Consider the following 20,348-nt stretch of genomic DNA (forward strand, 5'->3'; position numbering starts at 1 on the left):
CATATAACCAAAGGTATCTACCATTTACATCAGCTATAAAACTTTTCAACCTGAATCTGAGGTGGAGACACCACGAGGATAGCTAAATTGTGTAGCAGAATAGAACTGCCCCCTCACTTTCCTCTGCACCTCTAGGCCTCACACTCCAAGAGGTAGGTTTCTTGTAACAGAGTGATCTGTATACCCTGCCATCAGACATATGTGTGCACCCTGTATCACTTAACGTAGGAGCTGAGTCCCCGTACATTCGAAGTCACAACTTTAAAGTGTGTAGCCTTATTGCCTTGTGAACCTCAGTGTCTTGCCCTGTCTCTGCCTCCCCAAAACCCACTGCTGTGTCATCGCTGCAACATAAAAAAACAATTCAAACAGAAATAACCTATCCCACCTACTGGGTAAACACTCCAGAACAACATGTGTCTTCCCAATCACTCCAAACCCGCTACACCCACCTGAACACTAGTTCACCCTGTTGTGAAGATCCTACCACTCAAACAACACACAATCGTAAAGCAACTCACAACCACAATAATATAAATGGGGAGTCAGAGCTTGGCAATCATGTTGGCTGTGGACACCAGACCCTGTTTAGCCCCATACACACACCTACCTTGCACCAAGCACACTCACTCACTACACCACATTCAACCCCTTCTACCTCCTACTCTTGTATGAGATCTCAAAAGAGTAAATACATAAAAAACGTAAAGGTGAAGGAGCGAAGAGACAGGAGGGGAGAGGCATGGGTCCAACCAGCCCCATTTAGTTCAGCACAATCCATTCACGGGCCATCACCAACTGTCAACGTTACAAGTTCATCAATGGTATCAATAACTGGTCTTCAGGAGGGCCATCTATCCTACATCTCTTCCCAGCTGCTGAGTGTATATTTTCCCCTGATAGGAGAGGGGAGAATCCCCACCCAGTATTATTGTGTATAAGGGTAGTTGTAACAGCCAAGGCAGTCACGAGGATCAAGTCTCCCCCATGTCTGGTGTCTCCTCCATCACATTTGTGAGACTGGAGTCCAAGCCATAAGCCATCACAGCCTCCATGAATGCCATTGCCACCTCTCTTTCCAATCTTTGCTGCTCCAGGCCCAATGTGCCATCATGCCTGACCGCCCCCTGAAAATTGGATCAAAAGGCTCTGTTGCACTGTCTTCTCCATTCCCTGATCACCAGAAATGCCGGGGGTTCTCCATAAAGTTGTCAGGTCCACAGGGAGCTCCTCCTATCAGGGAACCCCCTTTGGCTTTCTCCCGCAGGGAGCTAGAGCAAGGATTCTACTGTCACAATGTATCTCCATCCAGTCCCACATCGTCTTAGGGCTGGTGAAGAAGTGCGAATGGTCATTATGCAATACCTTCAATTTTGCTGAGTACTGGAGCATATAGCAGAGTCCCACGGCCCTCAATTTTTGTTTAAGTCACCCAAATGTTTGGGGCAACTGTTGCACCTGTCAGGTATAAATAGGAAAGATGTGGATTACATGGTTCTCAAATTTGGGGTTTCCATCCTGGCAGACTGATTGATGGATAACATTCCAATCTCTATAGTTGAGTACTTTCACCATGAGTGTGTGTGGGGAGGCTGCTGCAGGGGGCCTGGGCGCAAGTGTGCAGTGAGCTCTCTTGACCTTGAAACATGAGGACAATTGGGTTGAGGGGAATATTGTTGTTATCCAATGTTCAGGAAAGAATTCAGGGCTCTGAACTTTCACACTCTTTGAGAAACCTATGAAGCTGAGGTTGCAACAACACAAGTGACCCTCTACACCCTCAGCTCTGGCCTCCAATGTGTTAGTTCTGGTTGATAAGGATGCCAGCTCAGTTTACAGAGAGGCATCATCCTCCTGTAATCTGAAACTTCCCTCACAGAAGACAAGGCGTGTTCAACCACTCCCCAGAGATCCTTACACAGGAGACCCACATCCTGGGAAACAGCCTTAATTTTTGCCTGAACAACTGCACTTGAAGCCTCTATTGTGGCTAGTGACTGGGCACTGGTCAGACCCTGTGGTTCCAGCATATGTTCTGGGCACTCCTGTGGTGGACGTTTTAACCCTGTGCTTGATCCTGGGCTGTAAATTGGTCTATATCAGTCTGCTGAACCCCCCCTGTGGTCCGTCCTTCCCCAATGTGGGTGATGGCTGGGAGGGGCAACTTGGTTGGTCCACGCCACAGTTTGGCGGATGACTTCAGGCATGAGTGTGACCTGCTTACCCTCCCAGGTCTCTAAGTGAGCGCAGCACAAGCAGCCCTGTGATGTTTAACAAGGGCTTCTCACAGTTTCTACTACATCCACAGTGTGGTGGTTAATCCCAGCAGGGAGCAGAGCCCGCTTGCACCCCTAGCAAAGCACAGCACAAGCAGTACTGTGGGACTGGAGGGGTCAGTGAGATGTCTTCCAAGGTACAGTGGAGGAAGAGAGAACCCCAGCAACTGGTGCAGCAGCATGTGCCCCTCTGTTATTCAGTGGTTGGTAGTGACTGTCACCCAGTAATTTTGTGGGGGCAATCCTCACAGGGCCCACAGGAAGCCAAAAGATTGATCAAAAGTAAATTTCAGTTCGAGTGGTGGGTAGAGATATTGAACGCCAGGCACCCTCAGCTCCATGTCACACTGGCACTAGAAGATGTAGAGGAGGACCCTCTGCCAACAGTATCCTGCCTAGTCTGCTGCATGTAGCCCAGCAGGGCCCAACAAGGCTATAAAATGTATTTCTTCATAGGCCCTCATGTGCAGGTAGATGTCCAGAAATAGCACAATGGGAGAGCAAGGTGTCCACAGGGTTGTGTTCACTGCACTCTGCGAGTTATAGCAAACAAAGACAACATGTCTCCCCTCCACACCCTGCTGACATTCATCACCCTTAATCCAGACGTGTAATGTTTGTGACAGCAGTGTGGAGAGCGGGGTGTCCCGGTGTCCCACTACAAACCATGGGCAGAAGTGTCAGAGGCCCAGAGTGGCCCGGTGCTGAGTATTTGTTACTCTTTGGCCACACCGCTAGTATTTAAATCAGAGGTGTTGAGTTAGGTGATCCTCATACAACCCAGAGGTGGGAGGGAGGCAAAGTATGGGGGTTTGTCAGCAAGCTCTGGTCAGGCAATGGGATTTAGCCTTTGATGGGCCCACGGTAACATCAGGGCTGCTCTGTCTGCCAACCAGTAGCTCTGTCCCTGCCAGAGTCCACGTACAGGGTGGCCAACCGACACACAACATCCAGGCTTTCAAAACAGCTGGGGGCAAGACAAAATGGCCAACAAGGCTCCCCCATGCTCCCCTCTGCTACACCAGGCTCCAGGAATATGTAGGAAGGGACCGCCCATAAGTCCTCCTCGGCAGTCCGGCCTTGGTCCCACCATGAGCCCAGGCCGCACACCCAGATCGCTTCACTCCAGGATGGTGCTGTGTCAGTCAGATCCAGCCAAGAAATGGCCAGATGGAATCCTCTCTGTGCAGATCATGTACTCGGGGGTCCCCTCCTGAAGATTGGTCCTTGTGGGCAGGAGAAATGTAGGATACCGGGGATGGCTGCATGGATCCTAGGGAATTTTGGCCACCATCTTGCCACGCAGGCCACACCACCATGGTTTTTAATAAGTTAAATAGTTACTAGCTCTCCTGATTGTTTAAAAATTACGACTGCTAGCTGTTCTTTGTAATATTTTTGTTATGGGGTCTCAGTCTTGGATTCCCCACTAACTCTATGTTTTTTCAGCCTGTGCCTGGGAAGGATAATCCTTCTGAATAATGTTACAGTTGGTGTTCACCTCATAAGCATCATTCAGAATAGATGGGAGTGGGGCCTCGCTTTGTGATATCTTCCCTGTTAGCACTAGCCCACCACTACCACCAGCATTAAAAAGGCCGTTAGAAATGGGGTTTTTGGTTGGCTAGGGTATGCACCTAACCTAGGCAAAACCCACCACCCTTGTCTGGGCAAGTAAATTACATACCAAAGATAACCTGTGCTCACCCTCTTGTAGCTTGTTACGGAGCAGGCATGCTTATCATCAGAGGGAATGTGTAAAGTAATTGTGCAACACACTCCCACCAGTGACACAATGAATACACCATAAAAGAGACTCCGCACAGGATTATATAATAATATGTATGATATATTGCACATAAACAAGATTAAAATGGCATGAGTCATATCAATAGAGTACAGGATGCAGGACTAACGTGTAATATCATATGCTGCCAACAACATGGACTATATGTACACTTTTTATTTTTATAAACCTTACTAGGAGGCAGATTAGCAATGCATTCAGAAAATAAGCTAGTACTACTTTCAATGCGTGTAACACAGAAGTACTTTTAACTGTAGGTAATTGTACAATGTAACCTTAGGTGCATTAAATTAACCTTGGGGACAGAAATACTCCTGAAGGTTGGCAACATAGTACTTTCCCAGGTACGTGATCTTGTTAAAACCGGAATATGGTTTGGATTATCAAGACACAGAACGCGAGAGCACCTGCGCCTCTACCACACTTAATGTGGGACTCCTTCAAGAGCTGTGTGGACAGTATTGCTTCCCAGCTACTGCTTGGAATACGGTACTTGGGTATTCCCTGTTGCCAAATGAAAGAAAAGTACCTTCCCTCCTATTTGATCATATGCAGTACTACTGACAACTGCCCAAGTACAAACTCCATGGCCATAAAGGGGTACCAAACTCACAGGTGCAGGGCGGGCAAGGCTTCTCTGCAAGGTCCAGTCCTCCTGACATGATGGGTGGATACTGTTTCCCTTGCTGGGACCTGTGCTAGATGGTTTATCCCCAAATAAGTGATACGGACCCCCACAGCTGCCTGATACTTAGCAGTGCACTGCGGGCCGGTCAGAGTCAGGGGCAGGGCGCTGTTGTCCTCAAGTTACATGTCACCACAAAGGTGGGGGCACTCGGGGAATAAAACAGCTGGGCAACCAGGGATCCCTCCGTACAGCACCAAAGCACTCAACATGCAGCAGGAAACAAATGAGGAACCAAAGTGCCTCAATGCACGCTAGTCTGGGAAATCACACAGCCCTTAGGGGACACATACTGTGCTGGGCAGGGTCTCCCAGCAGCAGTGCACAAATACAAGTCTTTTGGACCCCTGAGAGTTCATAGAACAGGGGTAGAGCGAGTCAACATCCCCTGGAGAGCACTGTTGGAGGCATATAAGGAGCAGCAGGCAGGTCAGCACATCAAGGTCCCTGTAACAAAGTAGTGGTCATTTTCGCAGCCCAGCCAAGCAGGTAATTCCAATGGCAATCTCGCCTGGCAGCACCACAGGGTTAGGGAGCAGCTGGAAGCAGGGCAATAAACAGAAAAGCAATCCAGTGAGCACTTTAGGCCACCTAGCAAGTAGCAGGCAGCTGGGCAACAGGCAGAAGAGTAGTTCAGCTGTCTCCTTTATGCAGTGCAGCAGTCCTTCTGAGAGGTTCAGTTCCAGATCCAAAAGTACTTCAACCATATGGGGTCGCAGCATCTGTACTTATACTCTTAAATGCCGTTGATGTAGGGGTTGACATCAAAGGAACCATTTGTAGTGTGCAGCAACCCCCTTTTAACCTAGCCCTAGCTCCAGACATCAGTAGGTGGGTTAATCAGCCCTCTGTGTGAGGGCAGGAAACAACCTATACAAATGTAAAGTGTGAACGGCCTCTCCTAGCCCATTAGTATGCAGATGAATGCAGAAATATCCCCTGTCACACCCAGCCCTTCCGGTGTCGTGGCTGACTGGAAAGTATGCACCAAATGTAGCTATCACCCAGCCCTAGATGTGGATTCAGTCCATGCTGCAAAGCACATAGAGTTATAAGCACAGAGAAATACCCTCTTCCTGGCAGTGGCATTTCTAAAATAGTAATGTAACATCCAACTTCACCAGTAAGCAGGACTTCACACTACCATTCTAAACATACCAAACATGGCAACACTATCCCTTTCAGATCAGGAATTACCACTTAAAAATATATAAGGGAATTTCCAATGCTAACCTATGAGAGTAGCAGCTATCACACTAGCCAAAAATGAGCTGTTTGTAAATACTAGGATATGCAAAACCTAAAGGTATATGTCCTACCTTTTACATATACAGTACCCTGCCCATAGGGCTAAATAGGACCTACCATAAGGGTGACGTAGGTGTAATAAAAAGGGAGGTTAATCCTTGACAAGTAGCTTGAGATACCAAGTCAAGGTGGCAGTAACCTGCACACACAGACACTGTAGTTGCAGGCCTGAGGCAGGCTTGGAAGGCTATTTCTGTGGGTTGTGAAATCAGCACTGCAAGCCCACTTGTAGCATACAATTTACAGGCCATGGGTATATGGTATATCACTCTACAAGAGACTGACATGTAAATTAAATCTGCCAAACAGGTGTAAGCCATTCATACCATGTTTTATGGGAGAGTGCACATGCACTTTAGCACTGAGAAGCAGTGGTAAATTGCCCAGAGTCCTAAAGGCAACAAAAAGAGGGTCAGAAAAATAGAGGGGAGGAAGGCAAAATGTCTGGGGATAACCCTGCCGAAAGGGTCATTTCCAACAAAGGCCCTTTGGGAAACTCTGCACTAAGGTTTAGGAAGACTGACAGGTAGCAGACATTGACTAATCTATTCAGGTGAGAGCTAGTTAAGGACTGAGGGCCTGATTCACAAAGGTAAACATAGACCTGAAGTCTAAGTTTAGACCTGAAGTCTCACTTTAGACCTGAAGTCTAAGTTATACCTGAAGTCTAACTTTAGATATAAAGACTAAGGGCCAGATTTAAGAAAAGTGCTGCTGTACCCAGTGCAGTGCAACTTTTCTTGCGCCCCTTAACGTGCCCTAACTCCACCATGTGTGTCCCATATCTAAGATATGGCACACCATGGCAGTAGTTAGGGAACTAGCATCAGAATTTTTCATGCTAGTTCGGAGCTTTGCAGGATTAGCATAAAAAATGTTGATGCTACTCCTGCAAAGCCCATTAAGGCTCCTTGTAAACAATGGTGTGGCTCCTTATATTGCATGCTCTGAGCAGGTGTTAAAAGTGCAGAAAAAAATTACATAAACAAATATCTTAGATTTTTTTGCACCATTTTTTCAGCCCCCCTACCGGGAGAACACCCCCTTTGCATACATTATGCCTGATGCAGGCAAAATGTAGCGCAAAGGGTTACAAAGTGGCGCAATGCATGCATTGTGCTACTTTGTAAATTTGGCCTAGTGGCTTTGGCCTCAATGGGCGACATTAGCATAAAAAAATGATGCTAATGTGGTGCAAGGAGTCCCTAGCGGCTCTTAAATCTGCTCCTAAGCTTAGACCTGAAATCTAAGTTTAGACTTTGGACCAAACTTCAACTTCAGGTCTAAATTAGACTTCAGGTCTAAAGTTAAACTTCAGGTTTAACTTGAACTTTAAGTATAAAGTTAGACTTCAGGTCTAACTTAGACTTTAGGCATAAAGTTAAACTTCAAGTTCAGGTTTACATTTGTGAATCAGGCCCTTAGTACTGAAGTTGTTCTCGGGAAGAAGAGATAGATAAGATTGAGATTTTTGTGTATGTTGTTTGTAGACCCGATTGGTGGTTAATAGTTAGAGAGGGTAGGACAAGGGCAGTAACTAACTAGTATATAGTAGCATTGATAGGTGGCTGAGTGCTGCAAATACTCTCAAGCAATAAAGTCAAACAGAATTATTCAGCCTTATATTTCCACTCTAGTAGCGGAGCATACTGGACTGCAAGAAGAGGTCATTATACCCTAATGAAAAATAAATGCATAGCAAGGGACTTCAGGTAGGGAAAGTCTTTGGTCAAAAGTTGATGTACGTTATAATGTGTGACAGTCTCCCAGGACAGCTTCTCATCTCGCTCTCATCACTAAACCACAATGCTACACTAAGCAGCAATGCAAAAACAGAAAGTGATAAAGAAAAAAAGCCTGTTTTTTTTTTTTACATATGGAACCCACCATCTCCACCCACAACAGGCCCACCCCCTCCCAAACGAAAAAAGACCCCTTTTTCAACCTTTCCCCAGCTTCCCTTCCACTCTCTCCAAGCACACCGGGCCTTCCCACCAAACAATATGCAATAAAAAAAGGGCTTTGAGAGCTCCAAGTAGAGTTTATATCTCTGCCACCCCCTGGGCCAGATTCTGCTGCCCACACCTCCACAGCCCCAGCTCACATGGGACATGTGGGGGAGACAGTCAGACAGTTATGAGGAGGTAGGGCTTGTGGTGTTCCAGGCAACAGTGGATTGTGGCTGTAGGTGGAGCCGGCCTTGGTGTGGCTGTGTTAGAGGTGACCCTTTCCTGTGGCCTAAGGAACTCAAGGCCTGTGCCTCCTCCTCTTCCTCCCCCAAGGCCACCAATTGATGGTATTCTGTTGCCATGGCCTCCAGCATTTGGATCTTCAGCTAGGTGGCCATCTCACCCCTCCCCCCAGGATGATTGCTGGTGAACTCCAGCAGCAGGAGTAGCTATATCAAGAAAGTAAAAAATATAAATTGTGGTGCTCAATTCAAACACTTGTTTATACTGTCCAAAGTGGCACGGTAACAGAACATTGCTGATCTCCTAGGACCATTGAAATTTTATTTGCATGTGATGATAAGTCACAGGGTCAAGCTTTTCCCATACATGCATCATATGATGTAGTAGTTCTGACTGCAAAGAATTAGGCCAAAATACAAACAGCATTAAAAAGTGATGTTAGTTTATAAGAATTCATAGTCAAACTAAACAAACACTTTGGGCCATATTTATACTCTGTTAGCGCCGGATTTGCGTTGGTTTTTTTAACGCAAATTCGACGCAAAACGAACTCCATATTTATACTTTGGCGTTAGACGCGTCTAGCGCCAAAGTTCATGGAGTTTGCGTCATTTTTTTGCGTGGACACCTACCTTGCGTTAATGATATGCAAGGTAGGCGTTCCCGTCTAAAAAATGACTCCCAGGCCTGTGCGCCTTATTTACACTCCTGTGCGAAAATGACGCACGGGAGTGGGCGGGTCAAAAAAAATGACGTCTACCCTCGTTAGCGTCATTTTTTAACGCCTGCTCAGGGCAGGCGTTAAGGGACCTGTGGGCTCGGAAGGAGCCCACAGGTGCCCTCCCATGCCCCCAGGGACACCCCCTGCCACCCTTGCCCACCCCAGGAGGACGCCCAAGGATGGAGGGACCCACCCCTGGGAAATTAAGGTAAGTGCTGGTAAGTATTTTTTTTATTTTTTTTTGTGGCATAGGGGGGCCTGATTTGGGCCCCCCTACATGCCACTATGCCCAATGACCATGCCCAGGGGACAAAAGTCCCCTGGGCATGGCCATTGGGCAAGGGGGCATGACTCCTGTCTTGCCCCATTTTTTGACGCCCAAGCTCCATTTTCCCCTACGCCGGCGCTGCCTGGTGTGTGTCATTTTTTTTGACGCACACCACTCCGCAGCGCCGGCTAACGTCATTGAATAAATACGGCGCCCGCATGGCGCTTCAGAATGGCGTTAGCCGGCGTTACATTTTTTGACGCACAACTGCGTTGGCGCAGTTGTGCGTCGAAAAGTATAAATATGGCCCTTTATGTGTGTTAATAAATGAATGAGCTGCCATTAATTAGTAAAACGTAGATATGGTGCACAAATAATACTTGACAATATATGCAACATTAATGGAGCCATGCTGGTGGGTCTGATACTTTGCAGCATGTTTTTGGGGCAGCTGGAATGTCATGTTTTGTTATTTTATTAACTCATATTTAGTTCCATTGGACTTTCTATTATCTGACTCCCTACTTAATTCTACTGTAAGTCTAAACTTAGGGGCTGATGGAGTGTGGCAGATGGAATACTCCATTACACATGTGGCAGAAAACGGATATCCTGTCTGCTGCATTACAATAGACCATACATGGAATATAAATGATGTACTCTAATACAGCGAATGGGGTATATTGTATTCATCATGTTTGTCACAGAGTATCCTATTCGCTAAGCTCTAAATCAGGTACTTAGTCCTACATTACACCATGGCCTCCACCACAAATTATTTTCAACAAATACCTTCACTTGGCATTGGGGAAAGTTAGTCTACAGGGAGGTAACTAATAGAGGTTGGTATAGGTAAAGGTTTAGCTATGGAAAGGTTGGGTGTCACTTGTAATGTAATACGCTTTTGCTTGTTCACATCGGATGAAGGAAGTTAAAAATTAGAACCATAAATCAGTAAGGTAAGGCATGAAATATAAGTAAATTGGGCAGAAATTATGTGACACATGCAAAGATATAGTTTAGTTTTTTGGGTAGGCTGGAGCAGAAAGAAACAATAATGTAGTGAAGTACTAGTCAGTAACTGAGTAGGGACTGGGAAACTCACCTTGTCTTCGGTTTGCATGCATTGCAGACTTCATAGTGCCACACTGTTAACTGAAGCACATGCACATTTCACTGCCTACACTGCAGTGATGCATTTTAACTGTGCTGCAGTTTTAGATGGTAAAATACCATGGGCAGGAAGGAGATGGGCGAGATATCGGCCTGGCTTAACAAATACATATTGTCAATAAGAAAGAAAAGTGACTTATTATTTGTCCCTGCCACCACTGGGACTGCTCCCTCTCCTTCCACCAGCTGAGCCTCCTCCGAAGTCCCTGGTTGGCACCTTTGGGAGCACTGGTGCTCTGTGCGCCTAGAGAAAACCATAATACACCCATATTTGATACCAGATTAGTCACTTAATTATTTATTTTGCACACTGTACATCAGCAATACCTCACTACAGTTAGGTTAGCTGTCTATCAGTCTCTTCTATTGAAGGTATCACTTTGGGGGGTTTGTTGGTTGACAAGATTTAAAAAATCAGGTAGTTAAGTGAACCAAAAACGTTTTTCTCCTAATGGAGGGATAAGGCCATAGAAGGATAAGGGTGAAACACAAGAAGGGGTGAAATAGGCTTAAGGTGTTTGTTGGTAATTGTATCTCACTCCAGCCATGCTACATTGTCATGGAAACTGCTAGTCTCAGACAACACTGGGGGTTCATGACCACTCTATCTCGTTCTCTGTAATTTTTGACTGTTTGGTTAAAATAGCCTTCTCAACCAACCTGTTGAGCCAATACCCAGGCCTGAGATCCTCTTTATTACAATAAAGCTCTTTTCTTCACAGTACTACACAAGACACGTAAAAAAGGGGCGACGGGTGGCTAAAAAAAGGAGCAGAAGAAAACCACAGACAGGAGAAAGTCAGCTACGGAATGAGGAAAAATGGAAGGCACAGGGCAATGCAGTGATAACAAACATGAGCTGGAGGAGTTGAAAAAAGTAAATAGTATAAATACACAAGGCCATCATTTTAGTTAAATGTAAGAGATAATAAACCAGATTTACTAGGACCTGCAGAACCAACTGGTGCCACGCTGGTGGTGGTGTTTGTCATTCTGGGCAACCTCCTGCTCTTGGTTGCTTATGAAAGGAATAGTGAAGATTAAAAGAACAATGATTGGTGGTCCTCTACAAAAAACATTTCGACAGGCACAGGATTGAACATTGTAAATCACATAGCATATTCCTAGTTTTCTAATCTAACATTTTTGAACTGTTCATGCAATTAAGTAATCCTTGCTTCTCTGCCCCCTTGTAATGGGTCATCAGTCTCTGGGAAATTGGAACTGTAATGAGCTACATAAAGCCACAGAGAAGAATGCTAACACCCCCCGATATACTGTTTTTTGTAATAGTGGAATGAGTTGACATCCCTTACATCAACCCAAGCGAGCACCTGGCTAGCTCACACTGGAACAGAATCCTGGAAGTATCATTCACTTGAAGTTCACTTCACTCCTATAATTCTACATCCTCCCAGTCAGGCAGGCATCATGAACTACTCTGTAAAGCAGGGCCCAGATTTATGACCACTGTACTTAACACAAATGTGTTACCATATGCCTGTGAACACAGTATGCCCATATATCTAAACATGTATAATTTGATTAAATGGGGTTGAAAAAGAGTGCATTTCCCATGTTAATTCCCATAGGAGATTTAAACACAACTACAGCCCAAACCACTAGACGGAATTACACAAAATTTGGCAGAAAGTTAGCCTTTGGTTTGCAGATTACAATTTTTGTTATTTAGTATAAATCCGTTCAGTAGTTTTTGATATATTAAAGCTAAAAGAAATATATATATATATATTTAGATTAATGAAGGTTTCCTGAATCCTCCCAATCTGATTGGCTGCCAACACTTAAACCAGGAAGTGTTAGCATCCATCTTGGGTATCAGAGTCATCCTCTCAGACCTATTCTCACAACCAGACAGACACAGTCACACCCTCTCTCATACTCAGGCAGATACTATCACACCAACTCTCACACTGAGACACACACTCTACACCCTAACACCAACAGTCATACCCAGACACATAGGGGGTTATTCTAACTTTGGAGGAGGTGTTAATCCGTCCCAAAAGTGACGGAAAAGTGACGGATTTACCACCAGCCGTATTACGAGTCCATTATATCCTATGGAACTCGTAATACGGCTGGTGGTATATCCGTCACTTTACCGTCACTTTTGGGACGGATTAACACTCCTCCAAAGTTAGAATAACCCCCATACTGTCATACCTACCCACTCTCACAGCCAGACGGACCCTTCACCCTCACACCCAGAGATGTCCTCTCATACCCACTCTCACACCCTCGTTCTGTCACATCCACTCTCACAGCCAGGCAGACCCTCTCACACTCAGACACACACTGCCACACCCACAGTCACACCCAGACACACCTTCTCATACCCACTAACATATCCAGACAGACACTCTCATGCCCAGTCTCACACACAGACCAATACCCTCTAAAATCACACTCACACCCAGACACATCCTCTCACACCCACTCTCACAGCCAGACAGACACTCTTACAGTCACTCTGATATCCAGTCACAAATTATCATGCACACGGTCACACAGATACTCAAACAGTCTTGGGTGACTGTGACTTGAGAGGCAGGGCTGTGGCTGCCATTTCGTTCTATTAGAAAAGGGTCCTGGGGCTAAGATGTAGGCAGTAATGTATATGAAAGGGTAAGGGTACAAGTTTTTTTCTTTTTTGTGGAGATGGAATTAGATTTTAAAAAGGAAGTATCTCAAAATATCTAAAATATCTAAAAATAAATGCATGTGTGTACAGTAAAAGGATTGGCTCTGAAAAGAGCCATTGGCCCTCATTTCAACCCTGGCAGACTGTGCAATGATGGCGGTAGGACCGCAAACAGGCCAGGGGTCATTATCGTCCCATTATGACATTGGCGTTTTGGCATATGCCAAACCGCCAATGTACCGCACCATCCGCCACGGCGGTAATGACCGTCAGGCTGGAGACAGCGGTCTCCAGCCCGGTGGCCGTCACTAGTCTGCCACTCTATCATGACCCCGCATACCGCCATGGATTTCGTGGGGTTTTGAACCGCCACTAAATCCATGGCAGTAGGCACTATCAGTGCCAGGGAATTTGTTCCCTGGCACTGATTGGGGTCTCCCCATCCCACCTCCCTCTCCCCCGAGTCCACTCCCAACACCCACGACCCCCTACCATCCCCCAAAGGTAGTAGGACCACCTCCCCGCCCCCGCCCGACCCCCATAGACCCCCCAAACATACCCCCAACCCCCTTCATGCACGTTCACACCACTCACACACATTCACGCGCGCATACATGCACACATGCACACATACATACACGGAACATTTCCCCTACACACATTACACCTCCTGCATACATACACACACTCACACACCCCCTCTAAACACAATGAACGAGATCCATTGGGGCTGCTCGGCCGCCAGCACCCCGTCACCAGAACACTGCCACGCCGAATACTGGGGCGTAATTTGGTGGGCGGTGTTCTGATGACGTGGCAGTAACACTGGAGCAGCCTCCACTACACCGCCGACCGCCAGTATGGCTGCTGGCGGTTCTCAGTCCAAAAAAGGGCAGAGGGTTGCCAGCAGTCATAATATGGTTGTCCGTCTTCTGCCCGGTGGAACCTCAGCGGTCTTAGGAAAAGACCACCGAGGTTGAAATGAGGGCCTTTATGTTTATGATGTGCTGGAGACCACTACACATGGATCAGCATGCTGTCTCTCAAGTTCTACAGGAACCCCCTGTTGCCTTTGTCTGTTGGGTGAACTCTATCATTTCTGTATATACCATCCATATCAAATCATGAATTGTTGTGTTACATAGAGTCCATGTTATGGTCTCTGAGGAATGCAGAAACAGTTTTATTAACATGTTTCCTGGATTTGTCTATTTGTGGGAAGAATTCAGTTGACCAGTTTCACTTCTGCCTTTGGCAAATGTTAAAAAAAACAACGGCAGTGTGTGGGAAAAGTGTCAATTAATTTTCCTAAGATATCTTTCATTAAGATTTCCAAACCTCCCATAGTAACTCTGTCCAGGTCATTGTCACCACCGTGCACAATCATAAGGTCTGGATGTTGGCAATCCTTAATGGTTTCAATCAAAGGGGACAGTTGATGCCACTTTAACCCTCTCTTGCCAGCCAAGTAACATCCACATTAGATAAATCTAGTTCTCTGCCAATACTACTTTTTCATGCACTCTCTCTGGTATCAAATACAGAACGGTGTCCCATAATCCACACTCTGTGCATTTTGGAGATCATTTTGAGTATCGCACAGGAGAAGGCTGCAGCTGAATGAGGCCGATTTGAAACGAAATAAAGTTAAAATGGATGCTACCACCTAGAATTTAAAAGAGCACATTTGATTGGATACTACACATATGTTTCTTCATGAAGCTAGGTAGTAATATTGTGTGAAAAGTAAATAGATGTTGGATTAGCTTTATAGAAATTGCAAAACAGTACTGTTTGTGCAGTGTTTATTGTTTCAAAAATTCTACCACACTTGCTAAACTTGGTTTCAAAGTAAGCATGTTGCACTCAGAAACTGCTATGAGCTTGTAACCTTCTACTGCAGCAGAATGGTGCAGACTATTGGCCTCAAAGGTAGTTTGGCAGTGGGACCTCCAGACTGCCATGACAGCCATACTGGCAGTCTTTCAGACTGCCCTATTACGAGTTATACATGCAGGTCCGCTTATCCCCTAGCAAAAATGGCAGCCATCGGCAGCTCGGCAGCCTGGAAATAGGTGGTCCAACCTCCAGCACCGACAGCACTGTGTCAAACCAAAGAGCATAATACAAGCACACAGTCGTGTGTCAGTCCCTTCATGGCAATCAGCTAATGGCGGACCGGACCACGGCAGTTTGTGGCCAGCAAAATAATGCACAACTGCACATGAGACGAAATTGTAACCAAAAACACAGCTGACACTGCTGCAGTGGACGAAATTGAAAATAACACAGCTGACATTGCTGCAGTGGACACACCTGCAAAGGACACTGTAAAACATAGCTCTTCACAGACCACAATCCTTTGCATTTCCAACGCAAAGCACAGAAACCAGAATGCTTTTTGTCCACAGAGCTCATATATTAGGCACCCCTTTTTTCACCATCCCATTGAACACCATGCACACACGTTTGTCCATTTACACCCTTTTGCACTTCCCCTGTTCAATGTCACTGTCACCTGTTTTTTTCCATCATCTCATGTTCCAAAAACCCTCATTTTTCAATAGATGAGTTAAGAGTTATGGTGGAGTAGAGTCACAGCTGTTTGGACCACAGGTCCAGCATACTCCTCTCAGTAGGAAAATCAAAATGTGGGATAGGATCATTGACAGAGTGAATGCTGTAGGCACCACACTGAGCACAAAGGAGGACATCAGGGAGAGCTGGGATGACTTCAGGGGCAAGGTCTCTTCCATGGACACAAGGCACCAGTTGCAGGCCACAAAGACTGATGGTGGCCCTCCCAGTGGCCCATTGCATCTCTTTCCCTGGGAGGAGAACGTCATGGCCATCCTGTATCTTATGGGAATACCTGGGGGAGGAGAGACTAGTAAGTCACAACACAAAAAATGTCACCAAAATGACATGTCATGCATGCTCATAGCTCACCTTTTGACACTGTCTTGTTCATGTATCCCACCAACATTCAATACCCGGAGTATCTGAGTGTAAACACTGTCAGTCTATATTGTTGGACCCAACAGCACAGTTACTAAGGTCCATCACATGCCAGTGGTCCAAATGGGGCCCGTAAGTCATTCAATATAAAATAATAATCCAAGAACTCATATGTCTCAGTAGGCATATGTATGGCCTAACCTAAATGCAGTCTACATACATACATGTAAAACCCAACATATGTATAGTGTTTATAATAATGAGAGTTACTTGAGTGCAACTGCCAGGAGTCCCTGTTTCTCTGTCTCCAAACACCAGACCAGTGCTCATTCCAAATACCCCTGTTTATTAACCCTCAATTGAGGTTTACTCACCTGGGAGGATACGATTTGTCAAGTGTGGGAAGTAGAGGGAGTGACTTGACTACTTGGGCCAGTAAGCCATGTACCTGAAATTTCAATCACCAGCCCAGTGTACATTTGTACAAGTACACATTTTCTAATCTCTAAATTGAAGTGTACTCACCTGGAGAAAATAACAGTTGTATACTGTGTGTAGTACAGGGAGTGTCATCACTGCTTAGGCTAGGAGGCTCTGTTACTGACCAGCCCAGTGTTCTCTTGTCCAATTACTATTGTTTGGTAACTCACAAATGAAGTGTATTAACCTGGGAGGATAACATTTGCATAGTCTGTGTAGTACAAGGAGTGACATGAGTGCTACCAGCCCTGGGTTCACTTGTCCAAATACCCCTGTACCTCAACTCTCAATTGAAGTGTACTTACCTGGGAGGATACCATGTGTATTGTGTGTGGTAGAGAGAGTGACATAACTGTAACTCCCAGGAGGCCTTGTTTTAGTAACGAAAACCACCAGACCAGGGTACACTTGTCCAAAGACCCCTGTTTGGTAACTCCCAATTGAAGTTTAATTACCTGGGAGCATACTATTTGTCAAGTGTGTGAAGTAGAGGGAATAACCTACCTGTAACTCCCAGGAGACACTGTTTCTCTAACTCCAAACACCAGACCAGTCTTCACTTGTCCACATACCCCTGTTTGACATATCTCAATTGAAGTGTACTCACCTGGGTGGATACCATTTTCTAAGTGTCTGGAAGTAGAGGGAGTGATATGACTGCAACACCCAATGGGCCCTGTTACTCCAACACCAAACACCAGAACTGTTGTCACTTGTCCACATGCCCTTATTTGTCAACTCTCAATTGAAGTATATTCATCTGGGAGTGATCAAGCACAGATCATGCCCACATCAGAGATGTACCTGTCAATATAGCTCCATCTTGAATTGATAACCCAAGATTAAATATTTGAGGACAGGAATGACACCTTACCTTGTGTGTATAACAAGTATTCATAAGGCCTCAAGATCCATCACCAGATTGGTATTTACAGCAGACACATCCACACAACACTGTGCACATGATGACTGTAGAAACATATACAACAGACTCCTGGGTTTGCCTGCATCACACTCAACTAGGCCTCCAAATGGGCAAAGCCATATCTTGCCTAGACAGTGTTCTACCTGCACTGGTGGCAAGATGTCATTTTCAGGCCACCGCCTGCACTACTTAACTACAACTTAACTTTGTACAAGGTCTCTGCTTTCTGTAACTCTAAACTTGTTGGAGGTAGATGTCACAATACAACTAGTAACAGTGTACATTTTACATCAACAGGTCGAGCTGCCGCTGGCCAGACAGAGGCTACAGAACAGACGGCCACTACCCCCTGGATAAAGCCCTCAGTGAAGAAGATATTCCTGGACGTCTTGATGAGGAGGATGGTTCTGGCCCATCTGGACAACCTGGTCAGCTGGCAACAGTGAGTCTCACTGTGCCCACATAAACACCCTTCAGCCTGGTTGCCTCAACATCACAGGCAGCCATTCGCCCCCCTCAACCTTTGTCCTGAGCACAGTGTCTACCATCTCGTTCCACCAAATCCCAGATGTGAGTTGCAGTGCAACACTTCTGACAATGAGGGTCCAGGAACAAGTTGGAGAGGGCATCCTGTGGCAAGGGCGCATGCCTGTGGAAACGGGGTGCATAGGAGGGATACTGTGGGCCAGTGGGGTGAGGCCAGTGGGGCTGATCTTGGCCAGGAAACAATCAGCCACTTCTCTGGAGTCTTTCTGGAGTCCCAAGGCATGACGGGCCTGGTCTTCACCGAACTCGGGGAAATCAAGCAGCTTCAGAGGGACATGCACAGAAACATGTGGAACAGATGGAGGCCCACAATAACAACAAGGCCTCCCTAACAGGGTACTGAGGGACATTTACGCAACCGTGAGCAGGGCTTTTCAAACAACAGTCTACACCTTTCTTTGGCTCATCAACACCAGGCACCCCAACATTGGTGCGAGGCACTGGAAAGGAGGTCCTGCCAAAGGAAGAACCAGCCAGAGATACCCCTTCCTCTGTAGCAGCAGATGCCCCCCCATGCAAGCAGGGACATTCAGCAAAGAATCCAGGAAGTGTCAATTGCAAGACACCCACAACTGCCAGCAAGTGACCTCTTCCTAAATGACCTCATTTGTGTGCCACACATTCACCCTGTTGACTTATCCTCAACCACCTACCAGTTCTAATGGGAGAAGTACTCTGGACTTTGGACTCCAATGGTGTGTCATCCACTCCAATGATTTCATTCACCATGACCGACCCCTTCACTTTATATTTTTGTTTCTTTCTGTCCAAAATGTATTTCTGTACTAGCATTGTAATTAAATCACCCATCACAAACTCATTGTTTGCTTGCTTGCTTAATTTTCACATTTAGTTGTGCAGATATGTGAGACCAGGTGAACCATGCAATGACGATACAAGCTACTTGTGCAAGCAGGGATATGTTACAGGTACACAATGTCCAGTTCAGGATAGTAACCATTACACACCAACACATTAGTGCAAATGTCTGGTTAAACCAAAACTTTTATTGTAGTTTTAGGGTACAGGATGTCAATATGTCTTGACTTTTGGAAACAAGAATGGATGACTCATAATGAGTAAATGGACATATTTCAAGGTGCAAACACCCATACCACAGAAGGAAGGGACTCGTCAGACTTTTTCCTTTAAAATAGGCAAACATTAAAGTGGTTGATGTCAGCAGCTTTAGCCTTAACACATACCACACTAAAGTAATTAAACATCACATAATCAAAGATACAGACAGATGACAGTACAACAGCCCCAGATCACAGGGACATTATAATTCAACTCCAGTGCATTTGGTTCTATGACACAAACATACGTCAGTGTGGTGGCACAGACACTGTGGCCTGCAATGATGAAACAAATCTATAGCTACATACAGTTCATTTACAAAGAGTGATTAGCCAATGTGAAGGAAAAATGACTTGGTCAAAAGCTAGGACTACATATTTTCAGACCACATGATGACACACATGTGGGAAAGTGGCCTCTTTCTAGCATTGTTACCACCCCTTTTGACCTGTTTGTCAGTGTGTTTGACTGTATCTACTGGGATCCCACTAATTAGTACCCCAGTAGTTATGCTTGCTCCCTTAAATTATGGTTGTAGGATACTGATAACCCAGTAATTCACCCACAATTGGCATACTGGTGTCCCCTTATAAGTCCCTAGTATATAGTACCTAAGTGCCCAGGGCATTGGGGATCCAGGGGATCCCTATGGGCTACAGCATTTCTTTTGCCACCCATAGGGAGCCCAGGCATAGGCTTCTACAGGACTGCCATTGCAACCTGTGTGAAAAAGTGCATGCACACTTTCACTGCCATTTACACTGCACCAGGTCACTTATAAGTCACCCCGATAGCAGGCCGTTCAGCCCCGAGGGCAGGGTGCAGAGTACCTGTGTGTGAGGGGACCCTTGCACTAGCAGAAGTGCCCCCACAACCTCCAAGACTATTTTCCCGGACTTCGTGAATGCGAGGACTGCATTTTGCGCATGTACTGGACATAAGTCACTACCTATGTTCAGTTACATTATGGTAACTCCGAACATAGTCATGTTTGGTATCAAACCTGCTGGAATCATACCCCAAGGATTTTGCAAGCATTGGTTGTTTGATTACATGCACTCTGGGGACTACTTAGAGGACCCCTACAATTGCCATTACAGTCTTCTGAGGTTTTCCAGGTAGCCCAAGCTGCTGCCTCCTCCAGACATGTTTCTGCCCTCCTGTTGCTTGAGCATCTCAAGCCCAGAATGGCAGAACAAAAGATTTCCTATGGAAGAGGGGTGTTACTCCCTCTCCCTTTGGAAATAGGTGTTACAGGCTTGGG

Source organism: Pleurodeles waltl, chromosome 5 (genome assembly GCF_031143425.1).
Source record: "Pleurodeles waltl isolate 20211129_DDA chromosome 5, aPleWal1.hap1.20221129, whole genome shotgun sequence".
Lineage (NCBI taxonomy): Eukaryota > Metazoa > Chordata > Amphibia > Caudata > Salamandridae > Pleurodeles > Pleurodeles waltl.